The sequence below is a fragment of the Danio aesculapii genome, chromosome 15 (genome assembly GCF_903798145.1).
Source record: "Danio aesculapii chromosome 15, fDanAes4.1, whole genome shotgun sequence".
NCBI lineage: Eukaryota > Metazoa > Chordata > Actinopteri > Cypriniformes > Danionidae > Danio > Danio aesculapii.
Window position 1 is genome coordinate 42,959,303 of NC_079449.1, and position 24,267 is coordinate 42,983,569.

Sequence of the window (24,267 nt, forward strand, 5' to 3'; positions counted from 1 at the left end):
GTGAGTAAATGCGGGTGTATGGGTGGTTTAAATAAATAATGAACTATCATCGAGGTTGACGTCTCATTATGGCAGTGATGCGGTTATCGTCACCCCCCCTACCTTCAGTCTTATACAACAGTGCTCCGCTTCACATCAGGCTGCCAATATGTCTGCCTGGCTTTATTCTGTAATGGCAACCGCCTACATGTACTTTATCCCTTACATACAATATTACACAACTAAGGTGCTATTTAAACAAGTACATATATACATAAATACAAATGATTAATATCGAAATTCATCATTAATGCTTATAAATATATACCAATATACAGACACTAACTACAGAAACATTTAGGTATACACGTTCATGAGAGCTCATCAAAGTTTATGATTCATTTTCAGGTACCATGACAATCTAGGTGCCCGATATAATTATTGGCCACCAAGGGAAGAGCCAGGCCTGTGCAATGACCCCAGAGTTTCACCTTAAATGCTCAAGGTAACTGGATTCCCCCATACATCATCTTTCCAAGGAAGAAGAACCATTTTTGAACATTGGTACCATCTGCTCTGCTCTATCAGTCGGATGCAGGACACGGACTTTCTGGCCTTTCTCCAGCATTTTGCCAGACACACCTGAGTGACTTCCTGCTTGATAATCACTAGTCACACCTTTCCGTGGCAGCAGTTATCCTTCAAATGACACAGTGCTATCATCTATCATCTTTCCCACCACACCAGTCATTAGGTAGGAGTGTCTTAAGTCTATTAAAGAGTTATGAGGGTGGTGATTGGAAGATGGCTATGAGTACCAGGTCATGCTGTATGGACTGTCCAACACTCCTCCAGAACTTTATGAATGAGGTATTCTAGGAGTATCTCCACGGTTTTATGATCTACATTCATGACATCCTCATCTACTCTCTGCACCATGCAGCACATCATGCGGGTCCTTCAGAAGTTAAGAGATCACCATCTAAACCCAAAACTGGAGAAGGTTTGAGTTCCACCAATCCCATCTGCAGATTCTCAGGTACTTCATCAGCCCTTATGGAGTCCAAATGGACCAGGGAAAAGCTTAATCAATGGGCCACAACTCTAAACCACCAAAGAGTTCAAACATTTCCTGGGTTTTGCTAATTCTATCAATGGTTCAGGTTTCAGTCTCATTGCATCCCCACTAACCTCTCTCTTAGGTTAGGGTAAGCTGAAGACCCTCACCTGGAATACCACTGCCCACAATAGTTTTAACTGTATGACTGAATAATAGGATATGTAAATGTTAATTTGAGTAGTTTATTAATAATTTACTTATTCATTCTAAATGATCTTACAAATCACCAAATGGTCTTAAATAACCAGTTTGTAAATCATGCAAATATCGAATTTTGTTCAATACGAAAACGAAAGAAACAAACAAGAAACAAATGAAACTGAGGTTTTGGACATATTAACATTAAATATGAGTAAACAATCCTTGTAAGTTGAAGCAACTGCCTAATTTCTTTCTAGTAAAACATCAAATATATAAAAATATTTTAGTTTTTATGCATTGAACACAATAAACACACTGATGATCTCAAAGCTTTTACTGTTATTTAAAAAACTAAAAATCTTTATTTTTCCTTTGTGGCATTACACTGCAGTTTCAGCTATAACCCCGTGTATCCTCCCTGATTCTTGACCACCGCTGGAAGAACCTCAGACAGACGATTAATGTACTTGTTGCATTTGGCTTCAGTCAGTTCCTCGAACCAGAACTTATGAACGGCAGCCGTTAACTCAGTCTTGATGGTCGGTTTAGCTTCTATCCGGAGGTACTCTTTCAGCTCATGCCACACCATCTCAATCGGGTTTAGATCAGGGGACTCTGCTGGGGTCTTCACCCAGTTAATTTCCTCCGCAGCGATCACTTTTCCTGCAGCCGTGTGCTTCGGGTCGTTATCCTGGATAAATCGGTGATAAACACCAAAGTTTTCCCTAATGTACGGTGCAGCGGTTTCTCTTATGATAGTGTCTTCAAAGAAAGTCCTGTCCAACATCCCGTCAAAGATGACGATGGGTCCTGGTCCGAGTCTGGAAATGGCTGCCCAAACATGAACTTTCACGCAACGCTTCCTCTTGGGCTCGAACTCTTGTCTTCCTGTTTTACAAACAGAGGAAAAGTGATCCAAAGTCAACGTAATTTCATCTGAGAAAATGACGTCGTGAAACGTTTCCTTTTCATCGATCCATTTCTGAGCTAGTTGAAGACGTGCTTCTTTATCTGTGTCCGGGATCGTTGGCCGAAGTAAATTTCTCTTGTACCTCCAACCAAGTTTTTGCTTGATTCTGCGAATGCTTCGCTCACTGACGTTCACTCCATTGTCACGCCAGATATGTTTTTTCACCGAGCTTAAAGTTGTTTTATGGTTTTGGCTCATCATTTTGTCTATGGCTGTGACGATGTCCCTGTAAAACAAACATACATTAAATATTTGACATTTATTGATCATGTGTTTTGTCTGATTGGATTTCTATCTGATTTCTGACAATGGTTTTGTTTACATTTGACCACATGAATGCATCTCCACTAAACTTACATCAACTAAAGCATCAGATAGGCTTACAGTACACCACGTTTAATTATTATTATTTTTTTCACAAAAATGTAAGCTTCAAGTCTATTTGGCAAACTAATTATTTTATATGCAGGCTGTGAAACATCATTACAAGCACACAAGGCACGCTGTGCAATTACTTTCATTACAGTGTAAATAATAATCTATATTTATATGTCTTTTTGGTCTTAAATGCATTTCCGAGGGCATTTACATTGTACTTTTCAATCTTATAGCAACCTAATTAGAAAACAAAACCCATGCAGTAAGTAACCAGGTGTCAACAGCCACTTAATGTGGAAATAAAGACTTAAAGCATTAGGTTAAAATAGGCTTTCCAGTCGCCATGATCAGTCCATTATTTCCACTTTATCTTTATTCAACGTCAGACACAGCCATATACCATGATGGTGGCTCCTTTGCTCTAAAAGCTGTAGTAAAACGTGCCCTTTTCTTCAAAATGGTTACATTATTATTTATTTTCAATAAAGTGGAAATCAATTTTCTTAAACTTGACTTGACTGACTGCTTCACTTCCAATTTAAAGGCTAACAAAACCACACATCACTGCATAAACGTAAAAATAAGAGTAAAGGAACATACTGCTTCATTTTGCGAGGATTGCGTTTGTGAATTATGCGTTCTTTGTAATGTCTTCGGATGGTGCTGAGCGTGGTGTTTACACCGACAGACTTCAGATAGCGCTGTATTTCCTGAGTGGTCTTCCCCGCAGACCTCATGGCCCTGATGTCTTCAGAATGAAGCTTGGTGACTTTGGTCATCTTGAAATGTCTTTGCCGTCCGTGCGGATGGATGCAATGCATCTATACAGAGGTCATGATGTCACTGCGGGTGTGGGAGATAAGTGAGAACGGGTTGTGGATGGTCTAGATCAGGGATGGGCAAACTCGATCCTGGAGGGCCGGTGTCCCTGCATAGTTTTGCTCCAACCCTAATCAAACACACCTGCTTGTAGCTTTCTAGTGATCTTGAAGACACTAATTAGGGTGTTCAGGTGTGTTTGATTAGTGTTGGAGCAAAACTCTGCAGGGACACCGGCCCTCGAGGATCGAGTTTGCCCATGCCTGGTCTAGATTCATGCGAAACATGCAAATATCCTAAATGGGAGTCTGTACATTTTTACATAGGGTGATTTCAGAATAATAATAATAACTGATTACACCAGGCTAAATACATTGCTAGAGTTTACTAATGGTTTTGTGTTAGAGTAATTGTTTGTATTAATTAGACTCAAGCCAGTATTAGACTTTCTTGTTGTGATTAATTGCTTAAGCTTTTGATCATACATGCGATATTATCACAATGTTGATCTAAGCTGCAAAACAAGTTACTTTAACAGGTATAACGCAAAAAAAAAAACAGTGTACTGCTTTATTGTATATAGAAAGAGCTTTGACAGATGTGTCAAGCTAATTAAATTTTAAAAGAATTATAAAAGTTCAATAGGTAACACTTTACAATTAAAATCTTATTAGTAGGGCTGCAACAACGAATCAATTAAAATTGATTACTAAAAGCGTTGGCAACGAATTTCATAATCGATTTGTCGTGCCGCACGACATGGAGACAAGGGTTATTAAAAAACTTTAGTTGAGCATGGAGAGGAGTGAACACACTCTCGCGCACTGATGCCAGCAGAGTTCGACGCCTCATAGACAGGACGAATCGAAAAAAAAAAAAAAAAAACGTTAGAATAACGTTAGAGTAAAAATAGATGGCGAAGGCAGAGAAATCTTTGCGACCCTAATCATCCAAGATGTGGGAGCATTTCACACTAAATTAACAAAAAAAGTGTGTTTACGGCCAAATATGCAAAAGTGATGATGGGAGCAGCACGGCAGTGATCCAGCACCTGATAAACAAACATGTTGGAGTCTATGATGAGGAGGAAGGGAGCAACAGCAGGGGAAATCACTACAGAATCCTGCTTTTGTTCTGTTTTGGAGTGAGGACCGTAATGTCTCTGGTGCTGCTGTTTACTTAAAAATTCAAACTGAGCTTTGGCGCATTGGCTGACGCTGAGCCAGAGAAAGACGTGTCATATTATCACAATTGTGCAGTGTTTTTAACCGCCCAATGCTTATTTTATGTTTTAGACATGCATTTATTTGACTGTGAACAATGTTGTACTTTGATAGTCGTTGGCTGCTAATATGATTTCGCCGTTTACAGTTTGCAAATAAGACCTTTATTAAATTATATTATTAAGGGGAAAGTCTGAATGTGCGAATATAAAACCAACTTTACCTCTATTAGTGAGTCAAAGGGTTAAAAAAAACTTAAATAAAAGTTAAAACGTTGTTAATTTTTATTTTATGCGTTATTATCAGCTCATATGCTCTCAAAATAATTCCAAACAGATTCACACACACACACACACACACACACACACACACACACACACACACACACACACACACACACATATATATATATATATATATATATATATATATATATATATATATATTTAAACACACACACACAAATAATTGATTATAGTAGTCACAAAACAAACTCAATTACCCGACAGCAAACTACCATTATAATAAAACAAACGTAATAAAATGAATGATAATAATAAAGCTGGAAAAACTAATTTCCTTTATAATTCAGTTTGTAAAGTAATATTATTTCTGTCTTTAAGTATTACACCAGACTGTTACCAAACAAATGGCTCCAATTGGATTTACATTAAAAAAGTTATTTTTTTATTTTATATGTTATTATCAGCTCATATGCTCTCAAAATAATTCCAAACAGATGTATTTATTTTAATTGACTGTAACATATAATATATGGATCGTGTTAGCATGCTAACTCGGCTAGCGCGATTAATTAATATCCGCGATCGTCGCTGCATATTATAAAAAGTCTCTTGGCTATTACACACAACTCTTCAGTAACTATCCAAACGCTAACTCAGCAATATTAACACGATTACTCACATTTGTGGCATGAACATGTAAAAATAACTGGGTTAGCACATCTAGAGCTGTCATCCATCCGTCTGCAGGAAGTACCACACTAAAAACAGTCCGTCGGGACCAACTGATTCATTTTACATTCCGGGTGGATTTTCTGACAACTTCAAAAGAGAACAAAACAATAACTCAACAAAATCAGGTATCAACATAAATATCGCTATCAGGTATCGACATAAGTTGTATCTATTATGTAAATATGTTGTACATATACAACATATGTCTAGCAAATTACAATGAGAAATAAGTCATGATGTCATGATGACTGAATTGCCAGCAAATACTTTCATATTTACCAGTATTCAGAGCATTATATATATATATATATATATATATATATATATATATATATATATATATATATATATATATATATATATATATATATATATATATATATATATATATATAATTAATTAATTACACAAAACAAGCTCAAATCAAACACACGTTATAAACAGCACAAAATTTTAATTAAAGCTAAGCAACTCCCATTGTCAGCAGATGCAGCTGTTTTCACAATAGTTTAGCAGCCAAATGTTAAATTTCAGGTCTTTATTTTGTTTTTATTGATATAGAAAGTTTGTACTTCACACTTCTAGTGTCCATTTAAACCATCATCACTTTGCAGCACAGCATATCAGTGCAACAGAATGTACAAAAGACTTGCTAATGCACATCCACATATCATTTAATGTGAACACAAAATAAAACACTCCATAATTAGATAATAGTGAGACGTCATTCGAAACTGCAGTGGGTTTGATTCATATTTGTGTACTCAAAATTACAATTTCAGTGGGTGCAAATTCAATAGAAGAGCCTAAAGGCGCTGGTAAACTTCAAATGAAGAACAACAGCATAAACTCATATGACAATGATCACCTCAGGTACTGTTTATGGACTTTATTCAGTGGTAAATGCTACCGATGTAAGTTTTAATGGCATTTTACGTGACATTTATTGCCATACTGAAAGCAGCAGTGCGGCATGGTGGCTCATGGTTTACACTGTGGCCTCAAAGTAAGAAGGTCACTGGTTCGAGTCCCGGCTGGGTCGGCATTTCTGTGTGGAGTTTGCATGTTATCCCCGTGTTGGCGTGGGTTTCCTCCGGGTGCTCTGGTTTCCCCCACAGTCCGAACAAATGTGCTATAGGCTGTCAGACGTGAGTCGCTTTCTGCATGTCCCAGACCAAAAGGTTCAGCAATAGCAGAATGACCGCAATGTGCAGACCTTTTTCCAATTTGGCGCTTTGCTTTTGTGTCCGTCACCTGAGACAGCTGTACAAAAAAGCAACTTGATGACACAAGCGTACCGGAGTCCAGACGGAAAAAAAACAGTGTGAACACAAACCAGCCGAGAAAGTGGCAAGGGGGGACAATTAAACTTGGGTTCAGGCAATTGAGCCAAGTATGAAAGCACCTTAATTGAGTGTATGAGTGTGTGTGTGTGTTCGTGTTCCCAGTACTGGGTATTCATGCTGGATTTTGCATTTTGGATTCTGCATTTTGTTAGTTGATTTTCTGAAGCTTCGTTGTTTGTGGAAAATGCCGGTGTATAGTTGGAGGAGGTGATGGTGGTAAAGCAGATGATGTTGATGATGGAGATGATGATGAAAATGAGGAAGATAAATGTGGAATGAGCTGCGGAAGGAGATTCGAGGAGATCGGGGTTGTCTTGGGGGTTGTTGTTTTGTTAGTTGATTTCCTTAAGCTTGTTATTGGTGTTATTGTCATTGTTCATGACTTCGTTGTTTGTTGAAGATGTCGGTGTATAGTTGAAGGAGATGATGGTGGTAAAGCAGATGATGTTGATGATGGAGATGAAAATGATCTTCGATTGAGGTGGTGCTAGTAATAAGTTTGCTGAAGCACAGTCGGGGGCAGAGCAATCTTCCAGATGAAGATAAATGTGGAATGAAGACTGTGGTTATTTATAGTAACTTAGGAATCATATGCTTGGGGGATCATGATTAGCTAATGCCAGATCGGCTGTGGTAAATCATAAGCACGCGATCCTCTCAAATTTAGTTTATAAATAATTTAGTTTATAAATAAAAATATGATAGATTCATCTTTACTGACAACAATTGACAGGCTTTGTTACAAGTTACTTCACAGTCATATGTGATTAGGTTTTGCATTTAAATATAACTGTCCCTGAACAACTGCAAGCAGTATTTCTTAATGTAAATGTTATTTTATAAGTTTCAACAAACAACAAAACAAAAGGACAAGCTTCTAAAAGAATACCAATTTCTTTAAATATATATATATATATATATTACACTGTAAAATACATTCTGAGGGAGCTTATATGTGAGATACAGTGTCATGTCTCCAAATTAATGCAAACTGTCAGTTTGTTTATTGTCTAACATTTGGCTAGGTAACACTTTCAAGCTGGTCAAGTGGCAGGATGGGTTCTGACTCCAGTACTTTATTTGCATGCTTTGTTTTTATGCCTAAAATGTATCATGAATGGGGACTAATATGCTGATGAGATCAGGCTGAGGATATGCAGTTTACCCTGCTGACAACAACAATTCATTTGCAAGCTTTGTTTAGGCTGTCTCCACCTATGTCTGTAAAAATGTATTCAAAACTGAGTGCCTGTCTGCACTAGCAGAGCTCTTTCTATGAACACCACAGCGACACCGAGTTCTTATTAAAGGATTCTGCTTTGAAGATATCCAAAAGTCTGCCTGGTTTTGTCTCTTCTTTGGATTCACAACAACATTCTTTTGGTGAACGTTTAAATAGCTTTTTTAACAATTCAAACTCTAAAGAAATAACTAAGTCTAATTTTTCTGTTTGAGGAAAAGGTCTTTCTTTTGAAAACTTCTCATTTTGAATTTTATTGCACTGTTATATTATCACTTTCACATACTTTCAGATTCTTGTAAGAATTTTCAGTTCATCTGCACACAATTTTCCATGAATTCCTGAAACATAACTGCTGACGATGCTGACGTGCTGCTGACGATGTAGTTATTGCAACATATTCAATAAACAATTGTGGAAATTATTATATTTAGAATTTTGGTTTTATTTTACAACTCTCTGATGAGTAGCAGAATAAAATTTGGATGATGTTATTTCATATTTAAATGCAATCTCTTGAGGAGATCTTAGTTATTGGGTTTTGGTCATTCTTCTTCAATTCTGCTGCTATTATGTTCCTGACAAGCAATGAGGTTTAGTCTAATTCTCAGCCTCATGGAGTTACGGACTCCGATCTAATATTGAGCATTTCCGGCTCATTCTATAAGATGTGTCTATATATGAGAAGCATTTATCTTTCCCTCAACATTTCTAAAAGGCAAACAAGAATTGACTTACCTCAGCAGTTGTAAGAAGAGAAACTCAAACCTTTTTTGGAGCATTGCTTTTGAATATTGCGCTGAAAAGACATCACTCACCTTAAACTTGGGATATCACAGAAGGTGGTGATCACAGATCATCAGCTTTAAGATTCGAAGGTTTTATGCATGTAAGCCTTTTTAGCACTTCTGAAAAGAATTGTGTTATTTATTAGAATTTATTTATATTTGTTTTCAACTTCGAATTCAATCTGACTCCAATTTTAAGTGACTTTAGACTGTATTTCTAATTAGGAACGGGTCTCATTTGTCGTTCATGAATCAAGTTTTGATTTATATCTGATCCCATATTCTTCAGTTATATTTTCATAAGGGACCCAATACCGCACAGAGTTTTCACACCTCAGGGTTTGATGTGTTTCTCACGGACAGGATCTTGACAATCTGAAGTTAGTCAGAGGATGTAGGGTTTAACGAATACTCACTCATACTAAAAGTGTATTTAACTTTAGTTAGTTTATTTAACTTAGTCATTTCCATACAACTTGCTAAATCAGCGAAAACTAGAAAGATAAATCTAAGAGAATAGATGGAAGTCCAAATTATACATAGTGTTGAGCTTGAGAGCTCTGCACTACGGGCTGATCTGGATACAGAATTGCGACCCCGAGACATTTCATCCTTCTCTTTAAATACCCTATCTTTTGTAAAAGATAACCAGTGACTTAAAGATTTACTCATCTGTTGGGATTTCATCAAAATTGATCAAAGATAGTGAACAAAGCCTTGTTACCAGTCACAACTGAGTATTTATCAATACCAGAGGGGAAGGAAAGTTCAAGGAAGAGGGCAAGAATGTGTCAAAGTTTATCCTGAGCTTATTTCTTCAGATTCCAGAGTTTTTAGCCCATAAAAGAAGTGCTCACTGCGGACAAAGTACTGCTTGGATTTGAACTCAGATCTCCTGTTAATAAGACAGGCTCTTTGACCAACTAAGCCACAGCGCCTGAGAGTGATAAGAGAGTTAATTGTTTATACGAATAAATAAAAGAAAAAACATACAGCAGTAGCGCTGCAAGTGTGAATGTCTCAACTTGAAATATTGAAGTCCAATTTGTTACGCATTACCACACCATGCTATATAATGTCATCGTCCAAAGGCCTCTTAAACGAGCAGCGTTTTTAAGGATTTGAGTTTTGTTAAGAAACCGATTGCTTAACGGTTTGCTGTGTATACACTCGTAATTATTAAGAAGAAGCACTTCTAGCACCTGAACATGAGGCACTGCTGGAATTTGAACCCAGGATCTCCTGTTTACAAGACAAGCGATTTGACTAACAAAGGAAACTCTATTTCCATTACATCCAATCCCAGCACTTAGCTGTGATATCTGAGCTGACAGTGTCCAACAGAATGACAGAGAATAATGCGTTGGGCAGACTCCTGAAAATCTTTAAAGAGACACGTGTTGTTTTGCAAGGAGATGGTCGAAAAAGCCCACAAATTTCAACTCTGGATGCCTCAGATTCAAACCTAACAGTCTGTCCATTGCACCACAGAGCCACACAAAGTATTGTTTTGAGGCCCCATTGTAGGGGTAACCCATTTTCGTCTTCAATCGCAACAAAGGTACAAAACATCTGCTGTCCAAGCAGTCTCAAACGAGTTTCAGTTGAGAAACCATCTGCAGAGTTGGCAAAGAGGTACTGCTGGAACTCGATCCCAGGATCTCCTGTTTACTAGACAGGCGCTTTAACCAACTAAGCCACAGCGCCAGCTATGAAGGTGCTCCGATGGTTAGCATGAAAAGTCTTAAAAGAGGCAGAAAAGCTCCAGTAGCCACCTAGACCAATGAGCTGTCCGTTGCACGACAGAGCCATAAAACACCATCTTTCGAGGCCCTACGGTGTGCAGAACCATTTACCATTCTGTCTTTTTTGCAAACATATGCAGTGGGGGAAAAGCAGTATGTACTGTGCTTTCCACTGAGTTACTTTGCACATTCATAAAGAGGCTCTTGTACGACAAATTCAAAAGGTTTGACCTCCACAATAGGTGTAAGCCACTTTTGCCCAAAACCACAGGTTGTCTTCGAGTCATTCCTCAATCCTACTCGGCACTGCACCTTTTTTAAATCTCCCTTATTTAAAACAGCTCAATTAAGTCATAAGCGTCATTGTGGAGTTCTCTAGTATCTGAGCCTGCACTGTGCAATGAAAGAAAGAAGCAAAGCCGGATGGACAGACACCTAAAGTGTTGGAAACACCCCACACCTGAGACAGTGAAGAAATAGGGAATCACCTGTGACACTGGTGAGCCTCAAACCCACAACCTTTGATTGCCTCCATTCACAGCCTAGAAGTCTAATGCGCTATCCATTGTGCCACAGACCCGCAATGCTTTGCTTGCTGTAGCACTTTTGCACAGCAAGCACTTTTTGGTACTCTCAAGCCCATAAAAGCAGCACTCATCACAGACCAGGCACTACAGGGATTTGAACCCAGGATATCCTGTTTACTAGACAGGCACTTTGACCAACTAAGCCACAGCGCCTTGCATTAAAAACGTCAGTCAACTGGCAAGCTGTCAAGCTTCTTACCTGTGCCGTGCATTTCAGTCTTCGGGTTTTGCTCAGATACATGCTGTTGGCCATTATAAATGTTTCATTTATGCAAAAGTTAAATTGAATACGTATGGTCCACGTATGTGAGGAAAAGGCACTGCTGGGATTTAAACCCAGGATCTCCTGTTTACGAGACAGGCGCTTTGACCAACTAAGCCACAGCGCCTGATGACAGTAAGAGGGGCTAATTGTTTATACGAAAAAAAAGTAAAAACATACAGCAGTAGCGCTGCAAGTGTGAATGTCTCAACTTGAAATAATGAAGTCCAATTCGTTACACATTACCACACTATGCAATATAAAGTAATCGTCCAAAGCCCTCTTGAACGAGCAGCGTTTTTAAGCATTTGAGTTTTTTTAAGAAACCGACGGCTAAACAGTTTGCTGCATAAACACTCGTAATTCTTAAGAAGAAGCACTTATAGCACATGGCACTGCTGGGATTTGAAAGCAGCATCTCCTGTTTACAAGACATGCTGCTTTGACCAACAAAGCCACAGCAGAACAACTGGAAATTGGCTATGACGTTTTCGCACAAAGAGCATAACAAAAGACAGCATGTCTCAAAGTAGCTACAAATAAGCTTGTTTAACTCTATTTGTTCTTCTATCCGTCATGCCTCAAACCTATACAATTTCACGATTCCTTTTGTCAAGCTCTGTAACAGAAGCAAATTCACCAGCTGCATTAAGGCACTGCTGGGATTTGAACCCAGGATCTCCTGTTTACAAGACAGGCGCTTTAACCGGCTAAGCCACAGCACCACAAGAACCTACAGCAAGACACATTTGCCTGATCAAAAAAAAAAAAAAATCGTACAAGAAAAAATCAAACCACAACAAAAACCAGCATGTCAGGATGCAGAAAATGCTGACAAGATGGACGTTGTCTTTTAGAGTCTGGAGGATTATGTCTTAAACCTGACAGGTATGCTGGCCTCTAATCAAGATCAAAGCAAAAAATGCATTCATTTACTTTTAATTAATCTTTCTTTATTCATGCGTTAAGTGTTTTTTGGAAGCTCCATTTCCATTACATGCAATCCCAGCACTTAGCTGTGATTTCTGAGCCGGCATCGTCCATCAGAACGACAAAGCATAATGCGTTGGGCAGACTCCTGAAATTCTTTAAAGAGCCACATGTTGTTATGCAAGGACATGGTAGAATAAGCCCACAAATTCAGACTCAGGAGGGACTTGAACCAACAACCATTTGAATGCCTCCATTTCAAGTCTAAAAGTCCAATGCGCTGTCCATTGCACCACAGAGCCACACAAAGTGTTGTTTTGAGGCCCTATTGTTGGGGTAGCCCATTTTAGTCTTCAACCGCAACAAAGGGACAAAGCTTCTGCCATCCAAGCAATCTCAGATGAGTTTCAGTACAGAAACAATCTGCGGAGCCGGCAAAGAGGCACTGCTGGGATTCATACCCAGGATCTCCTGTTTACTAGACAGGCACTTTAACCAACTAAGCCACAGCGCCAGCAACTAATGTACTTTGATGATTAGCTTGAAATGTCTAAAAAGAGGCACACTATCCCCTCTGAAAAACTCCAGTAGCCACCTAGACATCCAATGAGCTGTCCGTTGCACAACAGAGCCAAAAAACACCATCTTTCGAGGCCCTACGGTGTGCAGAACTATTTACCATTCTGTCTTTTGTGCAAACATATGCTGTTGGCCATGGAAAGAGATTCAGATCATAAAGCCACCCTCCCATAATCTGAGGAAAAGGGGCAGCTTGGAATTGAACGTAGGACCTGCTGTTCCTGAGACAGGTGCTCTGGCCAACTCAGTCTCAGCACAAAAAAAAAACCTCTGGATACAATACTTCCTAACACAGTCTCATCTTAGACAGTGGAGAAAACCAGTATGTACTGTGCTTTCCACTGAGTGACTTTGCACATTCAGAAAGAGGCTCTTGTATGACAAATCCAAAAGGTTTGACCTCCACAATAGGCATAAGCCACTTTTGCCCAAAACCACAGGTTGTCTTCGAGTCATTCCTCAAACCTACTCGGCATTGCCACTTTTTTCTAATCTCCCTAATTTAAAACAGCTCAAATAAGTCATAAGCATCATTGTAGAGTTCCCTAGTATCTGAGCCTGCACTGTGCAATGAAAGAAAGAAGCAAAGCGGGATGGACAGACACCTAAAATGTTGGAAACACCCCACACCTGAGTCAGTGAAGAAATAGGGAATCACCTGTGACACTGCTGAGACTCAAACCAAGAACTTTTGAATGCCTCCATTCACAGCCTAGAAGTCTAATGCGCTATCCATTGTGCCACAGACCCACTATGCTTCGATTGCTGTAGCACTTTTGCACACGAAGCACTTTTTGGTACTCTCAAGCCCATAAAATCAGCACTCACTGCGGACTAGGCACTGCTGGGATTTGAACCCAGGATCTCCTGTTTACTAGACAGGCACTTTAACCAACTAAGCCACAGCGCCTTGCATTACAGATGTCGGTCAACTGGCAAGCTGGCAAGCTTCTTACCTGTGCCGTGCATTTTAGCCTTCGGGTTTTGCTCAGATACATGCTGTTGGCCATTATAAATGTTTCATATATGCAAAAGTTAAATTGAATACGAATGGTCCACGTATGTGAGGAAAAGGCACTGCTGGGATTTGAACCCAGGATCTCCTGTTTACAAGACAGGCGCTTTGACCAGCTAAGCCACAGCACCACAAGAACCTACAGCAAGACACATTTGCCTGATCAAAAAAAAAAAAAAAATCGTACAAGAAAAAAATCAAACCACAACAAAAACCAGCATGTCAGGATGCAGAAAATGCTGACAAGATGGACGTGGTCTTTTAGAGTCTGGAGGATTATGTCTCAAACCTGACAGGTATGCTGGCCTCTAATCAAGATCAAAGCAAAAAATGCATTCATTTACTTTTAATTAATCTTTCTTTAGTCATGCTTTAAGTGTTTTTTGGAAGCTCCATTTCCATTACATGCAATCCCAGCACTTAGCTGTGATATCTGAGCCGGCATCGTCCATCAGAACGACAAAGCATAATGCGTTGGGCAGACTCCTGAAATTCTTTAAAGAGCCACATGTTGTTATGCAAGGACATGGTAGAATAAGCCCACAAATTCAGACTCAGGAGGGACTTGAACCAACAACCATTTGAATGCCTCCGTTTCAAGTCTAAAAGTCCAATGCGCTGTCCATTGCACCACAGAGCCACACAAAGTGTTGTTTTGTGGCCCTATTGTTGGGGTAGCCCATTTTAGTCTTCAACCGCAACAAAGGTACAAAGCTTCTGCCATCCAAGCAATCTCAGATGAGTTTCAGTACAGAAACAATCTGCGGAGCAGGCAAAGAGGCACTGCTGGGATTCGAACCCAGGATCTCCTGTTTACTAGACAGGCACTTTAACCAACTAAGCCACAGCACCAGCACCAAATGTATTTTGATGATAAGCGTGAAAAAAGTCAAAAAAGAGGCACACTATCCCCTCTGAAAAACTCCAGTAGCCACCTAGACATCCAATGAGCTGTCCGTTGCACAACAGAGCCAAAAAACACCATCTTTCGAGGTGTGCAGAACCATTTACCATTCTGTCTTTTGTGCAAACATATGCTGTTGGCCATGGAAAGAGTTTCAGATCATAAAGCCACCCTCCCATAATCTGAGGAAAAGGGGCAGCTTGGAATTGAACGTAGGACCTGCTGTTCCTGAGACAGGTGCTCTGGCCAACTCAGTCTCAGCACAAAAAAAAACCTCTGGATACAATACTTCCAAACACAGTCTCATCTTAGACAGTGGAGAAAACCAGTATGTACTGTGCTTTCCACTGAGTTACTTTGCACATTCAGAAAGAGGCTCTTGTATGACAAATCCAAAAGGTTTGACCTCCACAATAGGCATAAGCCACTTTTGCCCAAAACCACAGGTTGTCTTCGAGTCATTCCTCAAACCTACTTGGCATTGCCACTTTTTTCTAATCTCCCTTATTTAAAACAGCTCAAATAAGTCATAAGCATCATTGTAGAGTTCCCTAGTATCTGAGCCTGCACTGTGCAATGAAAGAAAGAAGCAAAGCGGGATGGACAGACACCTAAAATGTTGGAAACACCCCACACCTGAGTCAGTGAAGAAATAGGGAATCACCTGTGACACTGCTGAGACTCAACCCAAGAACTTTTGAATGCCTCCATTCACAGCCTAGAAGTCTAATGCGCTATCCATTGTGCCACAGACCCACTATGCTTCGCTTGCTGTAGCACTTTTGCACAGGAAGCACTTTTTGGTACTCTCAAGCCCATAAAATCAGCACTCACTGTGGAGTAGGCACTGCTGGGATTTGAACCCAGGATCTCCTGTTTACTAGACAGGCACTTTAACCAACTAAGCCACAGCGCCTTGCATTACAGATGTCGGTCAACTGGCAAGCTGGCTAGCTTCTTACCTGTGCCGTGCATTTCAGTCTTCGGGTTTTGCTCAGATACATGCTGTTGGCCATCATAAATGTTTCATATATGCAAAAGTTAAATTGAATACGTATGGTCCACGTATGTGAGGAAAAGGCACTGCTGGGATTTGAACCCAGGATCTCCTGTTTACGAGACAGGCGCTTTGACCAACTAAGCCACAGCGCCTGATGATGGTAAAAGGGGCTAATTGTTTATACAAAAAAAAAAGAAAACATACAGCAGTAGCGCTGCAAGTGTGAATGTCTCAACTTGAAATAATGAAGTCCAATTCGTTACACATTACCACACTATGCAATATAAAGTAATCGTCCAAAGCCCTCTTGAACAAGCAGCGTTTTTAAGCATTTGAGTTTTTTTAAGAAACCGACGGCTAAACAGTTTGCTGCATAAACACTCGTAATTCTTAAGAAGAAGCACTTATAGCACCGGAGCATGTGGCACTGCTGGGATTTGAAAGCAGCATCTCCTGTTTACAAGACATGCTGCTTTGACCAACAAAACCACAGCAGAACAACTGGAAATTGGCTATGACGTTTTCGCACAAAGAGCATAACAAAAGACAGCATGTCTCAAAGTAGCTACAAATAAGCTTGTTTAACTCTATTTGTTCTTCTATCCGTCATGCCTCAAAGCTATACAATTTCACGGTTCCTTTTGTCAAGCTCTGTAACAGAAGCAAATTCACCAGCTGCATTAAGGCACTGCTGGGATTTGAACCCAGGATCTCCTGTTTACAAGACAGGCGCTTTAACCGGCTAAGCCACAGCACCACAAGAACCTACAGCAAGACACATTTGCCTGATCAAAAAAAAAAAAAAATCGTACAAGAAAAAAATCAAACCACAACAAAAACCAGCATGTCAGGATGCAGAAAATGCTGACAAGATGGACGTTGTCTTTTAGAGTCTGGAGGATTATGTCTTAAACCTGACAGGTATGCTGGCCTCTAATCAAGATCAAAGCAAAAAATGCATTCATTTACTTTTAATTAATCTTTCTTTATTCATGCGTTAAGTGTTTTTTGGAAGCTCCATTTCCATTACATGCAATCCCAGCACTTAGCTGTGATTTCTGAGCCGGCATCGTCCATCAGAACGACAAAGCATAATGCGTTGGGCGGACTCCTGAAATTCTTTAAAGAGCCACATGTTGTTATGCAAGGACATGGTAGAATAAGCCCACAAATTCAGACTCAGGAGGGACTTGAACCAACAACCATTTGAATGCCTCCATTTCAAGTCTAAAAGTCCAATGCGCTGTCCATTGCACCACAGAGCCACACAAAGTGTTGTTTTGAGGCCCTATTGTTGGGGTAGCCCATTTTAGTCTTCAACCGCAACAAAGGGACAAAGCTTCTGCCATCCAAGCAATCTCAGATGAGTTTCAGTACAGAAACAATCTGCGGAGCCGGCAAAGAGGCACTGCTGGGATTCGTACCCAGGATCTCCTGTTTACTAGACAGGCACTTTAACCAACTAAGCCACAGCGCCAGCAACTAATGTACTTTGATGATTAGCTTGAAATGTCTAAAAAGAGGCACACTATCCCCTCTGAAAAACTCCAGTAGCCACCTAGACATCCAATGAGCTGTCCGTTGCACAACAGAGCCAAAAAACACCATCTTTCGAGGCCCTACGGTGTGCAGAACTATTTACCATTCTGTCTTTTGTGCAAACATATGCTGTTGGCCATGGAAAGAGATTCAGATCATAAAGCCACCCTCCCATAATCTGAGGAAAAGGGGCAGCTTGGAATTGAACGTAGGACCTGCTGTTCCTGAGACAGGTGCTCTGGCCAACTCAGTCTCAGCACAAAAAAAAAACCTCTGGATACAATACTTCCTAACACAGTCTCATCTTAGACAGTGGAGAAAACCAGTATGTACTGTGCTTTCCACTGAGTGACTTTGCACATTCAGAAAGAGGCTCTTGTATGACAAATCCAAAAGGTTTGACCTCCACAATAGGCATAAGCCACTTTTGCCCAAAACCACAGGTTGTCTTCGAGTCATTCCTCAAACCTACTCGGCATTGCCACTTTTTTCTAATCTCCCTAATTTAAAACAGCTCAAATAAGTCATAAGCATCATTGTAGAGTTCCCTAGTATCTGAGCCTGCACTGTGCAATGAAAGAAAGAAGCAAAGCGGGATGGACAGACACCTAAAATGTTGGAAACACCCCACACCTGAGTCAGTGAAGAAATAGGGAATCACCTGTGACACTGCTGAGACTCAAACCAAGTACTTTTGAATGCCTCCATTCACAGCCTAGAAGTCTAATGCGCTATCCATTGTGCCACAGACCCACTATGCTTCGATTGCTGTAGCACTTTTGCACACGAAGCACTTTTTGGTACTCTCAAGCCCATAAAATCAGCACTCACTGCGGACTAGGCACTGCTGGGATTTGAACCCAGGATCTCCTGTTTACTAGACAGGCACTTTAACCAACTAAGCCACAGCGCCTTGCATTACAGATGTCGGTCAACTGGCAAGCTGGCAAGCTTCTTACCTGTGCCGTGCATTTTAGCCTTCGGGTTTTGCTCAGATACATGCTGTTGGCCATTATAAATGTTTCATATATGCAAAAGTTAAATTGAATACGAATGGTCCACGTATGTGAGGAAAAGGCACTGCTGGGATTTGAACCCAGGATCTCCTGTTTACAAGACAGGCGCTTTGACCAGCTAAGCCACAGCACCACAAGAACCTACAGCAAGACACATTTGCCTGATCAAAAAAAAAAAAAAAATCGTACAAGAAAAAATCAAACCACAACAAAAACCAGCATGTCAGGATGCAGAAAATGCTGACAAGATGGACGTGGTCTTTTAGAGTCTGGAGGATTATGTCTCAAACCTGACAGGTATGCTGGCCTCTAATCAAGATCAAAGCAAAAAATGCATTCATTTACTTTTAATTAATCTTTCTTTATTCATGCTTTAAGTGTTTTTTGGAAGCTCCATTTCCATTACATGCAATCCCAGCACTTAGCTGTGATATCTGAGCCGGCATCGTCCATCAGAACGACAAAGCATAATGCGTTGGGCAGACTCCTGAAATTCTTTAAAGAGCCACATGTTGTTATGCAAGGACATGGTAGAATAAGCCCACAAATTCAGACTCAGGAGGGACTTGAACCAACAACCATTTGAATGCCTCCGTTTCAAGTCTAAAAGTCCAATGCGCTGTCCATTGCACCACAGAGCCACACAAAGTGTTGTTTTGTGGCCCTATTGTTGGGGTAGCCCATTTTAGTCTTCAACCGCAACAAAGGTACAAAGCTTCTGCCATCCAAGCAATCTCAGATGAGTTTCAGTACAGAAACAATCTGCGGAGCAGGCAAAGAGGCACTGCTGGGATTCGAACCCAGGATCTCCTGTTTACTAGACAGGCACTTTAACCAACTAAGCCACAGCGCCAGCACCAAATGTATTTGATGATAAGCGTGAAAAAAGTCAAAAAAGAGGCACACTATCCCCTCTGAAAAACTCCAGTAGCCACCTAGACATCCAATGAGCTGTCCGTTGCACAACAGAGCCAAAAAACACCATCTTTCGAGGTGTGCAGAACCATTTACCATTCTGTCTTTTGTGCAAACATATGCTGTTGGCCATGGAAAGAGTTTCAGATCATAAAGCCACCCTCCCATAATCTGAGGAAAAGGGGCAGCTTGGAATTGAACGTAGGACCTGCTGTTCCTGAGACAGGTGCTCTGGCCAACTCAGTCTCAGCACAAAAAAAAACCTCTGGATACAATACTTCCAAACACAGTCTCATCTTAGACAGTGGAGAAAACCAGTATGTACTGTGCTTTCCACTGAGTTACTTTGCACATTCAGAAAGAGGCTCTTGTATGACAAATCCAAAAGGTTTGACCTCCACAATAGGCATAAGCCACTTTTGCCCAAAACCACAGGTTGTCTTCGAGTCATTCCTCAAACCTACTTGGCATTGCCACTTTTTTCTAATCTCCCTTATTTAAAACAGCTCAAATAAGTCATAAGCATCATTGTAGAGTTCCCTAGTATCTGAGCCTGCACTGTGCAATGAAAGAAAGAAGCAAAGCGGGATGGACAGACACCTAAAATGTTGGAAACACCCCACACCTGAGTCAGTGAAGAAATAGGGAATCACCTGTGACACTGCTGAGACTCAAACCAAGAACTTTTGAATGCCTCCATTCACAGCCTAGAAGTCTAATGCGCTATCCATTGTGCCACAGACCCACTATGCTTCGCTTGCTGTAGCACTTTTGCACAGGAAGCACTTTTTGGTACTCTCAAGCCCATAAAATCAGCACTCACTGTGGACTAGGCACTGCTGGGATTTGAACCCAGGATCTCCTGTTTACTAGACAGGCACTTTAACCAACTAAGCCACAGCGCCTTGCATTACAGATGTCGGTCAACTGGCAAGCTGGCTAGCTTCTTACCTGTGCCGTGCATTTCAGTCTTCGGGTTTTGCTCAGATACATGCTGTTGGCCATCATAAATGTTTCATATATGCAAAAGTTAAATTGAATACGTATGGTCCACGTATGTGAGGAAAAGGCACTGCTGGGATTTGAACCCAGGATCTCCTGTTTACGAGACAGGCGCTTTGACCAACTAAGCCACAGCGCCTGATGATGGTAAAAGGGGCTAATTGTTTATACAAAAAAAAAAGAAAACATACAGCAGTAGCGCTGCAAGTGTGAATGTCTCAACTTGAAATAATGAAGTCCAATTCGTTACACATTACCACACTATGCAATATAAAGTAATCGTCCAAAGCCCTCTTGAACAAGCAGCGTTTTTAAGCATTTGAGTTTTTTTAAGAAACCGACGGCTAAACAGTTTGCTGCATAAACACTCGTAATTCTTAAGAAGAAGCACTTATAGCACGTGGCACTGCTGGGATTTGAAAGCAGCATCTCCTGTTTACAAGACATGCTGCTTTGACCAACAAAGCCACAGCAGAACAACTGGAAATTGGCTATGACGTTTTCGCACAAAGAGCATAACAAAAGACAGCATGTCTCAAAGTAGCTACAAATAAGCTTGTTTAACTCTATTTGTTCTTCTATCCGTCATGCCTCAAAGCTATACAATTTCACGATTCCTTTTGTCAAGCTCTGTAACAGAAGCAAATTCACCAGCTGCATTAAGGCACTGCTGGGATTTGAACCCAGGATCTCCTGTTTACAAGACAGGCGCTTTAACCGGCTAAGCCACAGCACCACAAGAACCTACAGCAAGACACATTTGCCTGATCAAAAAAAAAAAAAAATCGTACAAGAAAAAAATCAAACCACAACAAAAACCAGCATGTCAGGATGCAGAAAATGCTGACAAGATGGACGTTGTCTTTTAGAGTCTGGAGGATTATGTCTTAAACCTGACAGGTATGCTGGCCTCTAATCAAGATCAAAGCAAAAAATGCATTCATTTACTTTTAATTAATCTTTCTTTATTCATGCGTTAAGTGTTTTTTGGAAGCTCCATTTCCATTACATGCAATCCCAGCACTTAGCTGTGATTTCTGAGCCGGCATCGTCCATCAGAACGACAAAGCATAATGCGTTGGGCGGACTCCTGAAATTCTTTAAAGAGCCACATGTTGTTATGCAAGGACATGGTAGAATAAGCCCACAAATTCAGACTCAGGAGGGACTTGAACCAACAACCATTTGAATGCCTCCATTTCAAGTCTAAAAGTCCAATGCGCTGTCCATTGCACCACAGAGCCACACAAAGTGTTGTTTTGAGGCCCTATTGTTGGGGTAGCCCATTTTAGTCTTCAACCGCAACAAAGGGACAAAGCTTCTGCCATCCAAGCAATCTCAGATGAGTTTCAGTACAGAAACAATCTGCGGAGCCGGCAAAGAGGCACTGCTGGGATTCGTACCCAGGATCTCCTGTTTACTAGACAGGCACTTTAACCAACTAAGCCACAGCGCCAGCAACTAATGTACTTTGATGATTAGCTTGAAATGTCTAAAAAGAGGCACACTATCCCCTCTGAAAAACTCCAGTAGCCACCTAGACATCCAATGAGCTGTCCGTTGCACAACAGAGCCAAAAAACACCATCTTTCGAGGCCCTACGGTGTGCAGAACCATTTACCATTCTGTCTTTTGTGCAAACATATGCTGTTGGCCATGGAAAGAGATTCAGATCATAAAGCCACCCTCCCATAATCTGAGGAAAAGGGGCAGCTTGGAATTGAACGTAGGACCTGCTGTTCCTGAGACAGGTGCTCTGGCCAACTCAGTCTCAGCACAAAAAAAAAAACCTCTGGATACAATACTTCCTAACACAGTCTCATCTTAGACAGTGGAGAAAACCAGTATGTACTGTGCTTTCCACTGAGTGACTTTGCACATTCAGAAAGAGGCTCTTGTATGACAAATCCAAAAGGTTTGACCTCCACAATAGGCATAAGCCACTTTTGCCCAAAACCACAGGTTGTCTTCGAGTCATTCCTCAAACCTACTCGGCATTGCCACTTTTTTCTAATCTCCCTAATTTAAAACAGCTCAAATAAGTCATAAGCATCATTGTAGAGTTCCCTAGTATCTGAGCCTGCACTGTGCAATGAAAGAAAGAAGCAAAGCGGGATGGACAGACACCTAAAATGTTGGAAACACCCCACACCTGAGTCAGTGAAGAAATAGGGAATCACCTGTGACACTGCTGAGACTCAAACCAAGAACTTTTGAATGCCTCCATTCACAGCCTAGAAGTCTAATGCACTATCCATTGTGCCACAGACCCACTATGCTTCGATTGCTGTAGCACTTTTGCACACGAAGCACTTTTTGGTACTCTCAAGCCCATAAAATCAGCACTCACTGCCGACTAGGCACTGCTGGGATTTGAACCCAGGATCACCTGTTTACTAGACAGGCACTTTAACCAACTAAGCCACAGCGCCTTGCATTACAGATGTCGGTCAACTGGCAAGCTGGCAAGCTTCTTACCTGTGCCGTGCATTTCAGCCTTCGGGTTTTGCTCAGATACATGCTGTTGGCCATTATAAATGTTTCATATATGCAAAAGTTAAATTGAATACGTATGGTCCACGTATGTGAGGAAAAGGCACTGCTGGGATTTGAACCCAGGATCTCCTGTTTACGAGACAGGCGCTTTGACCAACTAAGCCACAGCGCCTTATGACGTTAAGAGGGGCTAATTGTTTATACGAAAAAAAGTAAAAACATACAGCAGTAGCGCTGCAAGTGTGAATATCTCAACTTGAAATAATGAAGTCCAATTCGTTACACATTACCACACTATGCAATATAAAGTAATCGTCCAAAGCCCTCTTGAACGAGCAGCGTTTTTAAGCATTTGAGTTTTTTTAAGAAACCGACGGCTAAACAGTTTGCTGCATAAACACTCGTAATTCTTAAGAAGAAGCACTTATAGCACCGGAGCATGTGGCACTGCTGGGATTTGAAAGCAGCATCTCCTGTTTACAAGACATGCTGCTTTGACCAACAAAGCCACAGCAGAACTACTTGAAATTGGCTATGACGTTTTCGCACAAAGAGCATAACAAAAGACAGCATGTCTCAAAGTAGCTACAAATAAGCTTGTTTATCTCTATTTGTTCCTCTATCCATCATGCCTCAAATCTATACAATTTCATGATTCCTTTTGTCAAGCTCTGTAACAGAAGCACATTCACAAGCTGCATTAAGGCACTGCTGGGATTTGAACCCAGGATCTCCTGTTTACAAGACAGGCGCTTTGACCAGCTAAGCCACAGCACCACAAGACCCTAAGCAGGACACATTTGCCTGATCAAAAAAAAAAAAAATCGTACAAAAAAATATCAAACCACAACAAAAACCAGCATGTCAGGATGCAGAAAATGCTGACAAGATGGACGTGGTCTTTTAGAGTCTGGAGGATTATGTCTCAAACCTGACAGGTATGCTGGCCTCTAATCAAGATCAAAGCAAAAAAAATGCATTCATTTACTTTTAATTAATCTTTCTTTATTCATACTTTGTGTTTTTTGGAAGCTCCATTTACATTACATGCAATCCCAGCAATTAGCTGTGATATCTGAGCCGGCATCGTCCATCAGAACGACAAAGCAATATGCGTTGGGCAGACTACTGAAATTCTTTAAAGAGCCACATGTTGTTATGCAAGGACATGGTAAAATAAGCCCACAAATTCAGACTCAGGAGGGACTTGAACCAACAACCATTTGAATGCCTTCGTTTCAAGTCTAAAAGTCCAATGCGCTGTCCATTGCACCACAGAGCCACACAAAGTGTTGT

The 24,267-nt window shown here is 40.6% G+C and overlaps 22 non-coding genes across 22 annotated transcripts; all 22 read right to left on the minus strand.

Annotated features, from left to right (window-relative positions):
- Positions 1-10,614: 10,614 nt before the first annotated feature.
- On the minus strand, positions 10,615-10,688 carry trnat-agu (transfer RNA threonine (anticodon AGU)). The gene has a single exon. It is a non-coding gene; the product is annotated as a tRNA-Thr (tRNA).
- A 704-nt stretch (positions 10,689-11,392) lies between these two features.
- trnat-agu (transfer RNA threonine (anticodon AGU)) lies at positions 11,393-11,466 on the minus strand. Its single transcript has one exon. It is a non-coding gene; the product is annotated as a tRNA-Thr (tRNA).
- A 162-nt stretch (positions 11,467-11,628) lies between these two features.
- Positions 11,629-11,702, minus strand: trnat-cgu (transfer RNA threonine (anticodon CGU)). Its single transcript has one exon. It is a non-coding gene; the product is annotated as a tRNA-Thr (tRNA).
- A 524-nt stretch (positions 11,703-12,226) lies between these two features.
- trnat-ugu (transfer RNA threonine (anticodon UGU)) lies at positions 12,227-12,300 on the minus strand. The gene has a single exon. It is a non-coding gene; the product is annotated as a tRNA-Thr (tRNA).
- A 645-nt stretch (positions 12,301-12,945) lies between these two features.
- Positions 12,946-13,019, minus strand: trnat-agu (transfer RNA threonine (anticodon AGU)). Its single transcript has one exon. It is a non-coding gene; the product is annotated as a tRNA-Thr (tRNA).
- A 901-nt stretch (positions 13,020-13,920) lies between these two features.
- On the minus strand, positions 13,921-13,994 carry trnat-agu (transfer RNA threonine (anticodon AGU)). Its single transcript has one exon. It is a non-coding gene; the product is annotated as a tRNA-Thr (tRNA).
- Positions 13,995-14,156: 162 nt separating this feature from the next.
- Positions 14,157-14,230, minus strand: trnat-ugu (transfer RNA threonine (anticodon UGU)). Its single transcript has one exon. It is a non-coding gene; the product is annotated as a tRNA-Thr (tRNA).
- Positions 14,231-14,877: 647 nt separating this feature from the next.
- On the minus strand, positions 14,878-14,951 carry trnat-agu (transfer RNA threonine (anticodon AGU)). The gene has a single exon. It is a non-coding gene; the product is annotated as a tRNA-Thr (tRNA).
- Positions 14,952-15,845: 894 nt separating this feature from the next.
- Positions 15,846-15,919, minus strand: trnat-agu (transfer RNA threonine (anticodon AGU)). The gene has a single exon. It is a non-coding gene; the product is annotated as a tRNA-Thr (tRNA).
- Positions 15,920-16,081: 162 nt separating this feature from the next.
- Positions 16,082-16,155, minus strand: trnat-cgu (transfer RNA threonine (anticodon CGU)). The gene has a single exon. It is a non-coding gene; the product is annotated as a tRNA-Thr (tRNA).
- A 531-nt stretch (positions 16,156-16,686) lies between these two features.
- Positions 16,687-16,760, minus strand: trnat-ugu (transfer RNA threonine (anticodon UGU)). The gene has a single exon. It is a non-coding gene; the product is annotated as a tRNA-Thr (tRNA).
- A 646-nt stretch (positions 16,761-17,406) lies between these two features.
- On the minus strand, positions 17,407-17,480 carry trnat-agu (transfer RNA threonine (anticodon AGU)). The gene has a single exon. It is a non-coding gene; the product is annotated as a tRNA-Thr (tRNA).
- Positions 17,481-18,381: 901 nt separating this feature from the next.
- trnat-agu (transfer RNA threonine (anticodon AGU)) lies at positions 18,382-18,455 on the minus strand. Its single transcript has one exon. It is a non-coding gene; the product is annotated as a tRNA-Thr (tRNA).
- A 162-nt stretch (positions 18,456-18,617) lies between these two features.
- trnat-ugu (transfer RNA threonine (anticodon UGU)) lies at positions 18,618-18,691 on the minus strand. Its single transcript has one exon. It is a non-coding gene; the product is annotated as a tRNA-Thr (tRNA).
- A 646-nt stretch (positions 18,692-19,337) lies between these two features.
- trnat-agu (transfer RNA threonine (anticodon AGU)) lies at positions 19,338-19,411 on the minus strand. The gene has a single exon. It is a non-coding gene; the product is annotated as a tRNA-Thr (tRNA).
- Positions 19,412-20,304: 893 nt separating this feature from the next.
- Positions 20,305-20,378, minus strand: trnat-agu (transfer RNA threonine (anticodon AGU)). The gene has a single exon. It is a non-coding gene; the product is annotated as a tRNA-Thr (tRNA).
- Positions 20,379-20,540: 162 nt separating this feature from the next.
- On the minus strand, positions 20,541-20,614 carry trnat-cgu (transfer RNA threonine (anticodon CGU)). Its single transcript has one exon. It is a non-coding gene; the product is annotated as a tRNA-Thr (tRNA).
- Positions 20,615-21,137: 523 nt separating this feature from the next.
- trnat-ugu (transfer RNA threonine (anticodon UGU)) lies at positions 21,138-21,211 on the minus strand. The gene has a single exon. It is a non-coding gene; the product is annotated as a tRNA-Thr (tRNA).
- A 646-nt stretch (positions 21,212-21,857) lies between these two features.
- trnat-agu (transfer RNA threonine (anticodon AGU)) lies at positions 21,858-21,931 on the minus strand. The gene has a single exon. It is a non-coding gene; the product is annotated as a tRNA-Thr (tRNA).
- A 902-nt stretch (positions 21,932-22,833) lies between these two features.
- trnat-agu (transfer RNA threonine (anticodon AGU)) lies at positions 22,834-22,907 on the minus strand. Its single transcript has one exon. It is a non-coding gene; the product is annotated as a tRNA-Thr (tRNA).
- Positions 22,908-23,069: 162 nt separating this feature from the next.
- trnat-cgu (transfer RNA threonine (anticodon CGU)) lies at positions 23,070-23,143 on the minus strand. The gene has a single exon. It is a non-coding gene; the product is annotated as a tRNA-Thr (tRNA).
- A 531-nt stretch (positions 23,144-23,674) lies between these two features.
- On the minus strand, positions 23,675-23,748 carry trnat-ugu (transfer RNA threonine (anticodon UGU)). The gene has a single exon. It is a non-coding gene; the product is annotated as a tRNA-Thr (tRNA).
- Positions 23,749-24,267: the final 519 nt, after the last annotated feature.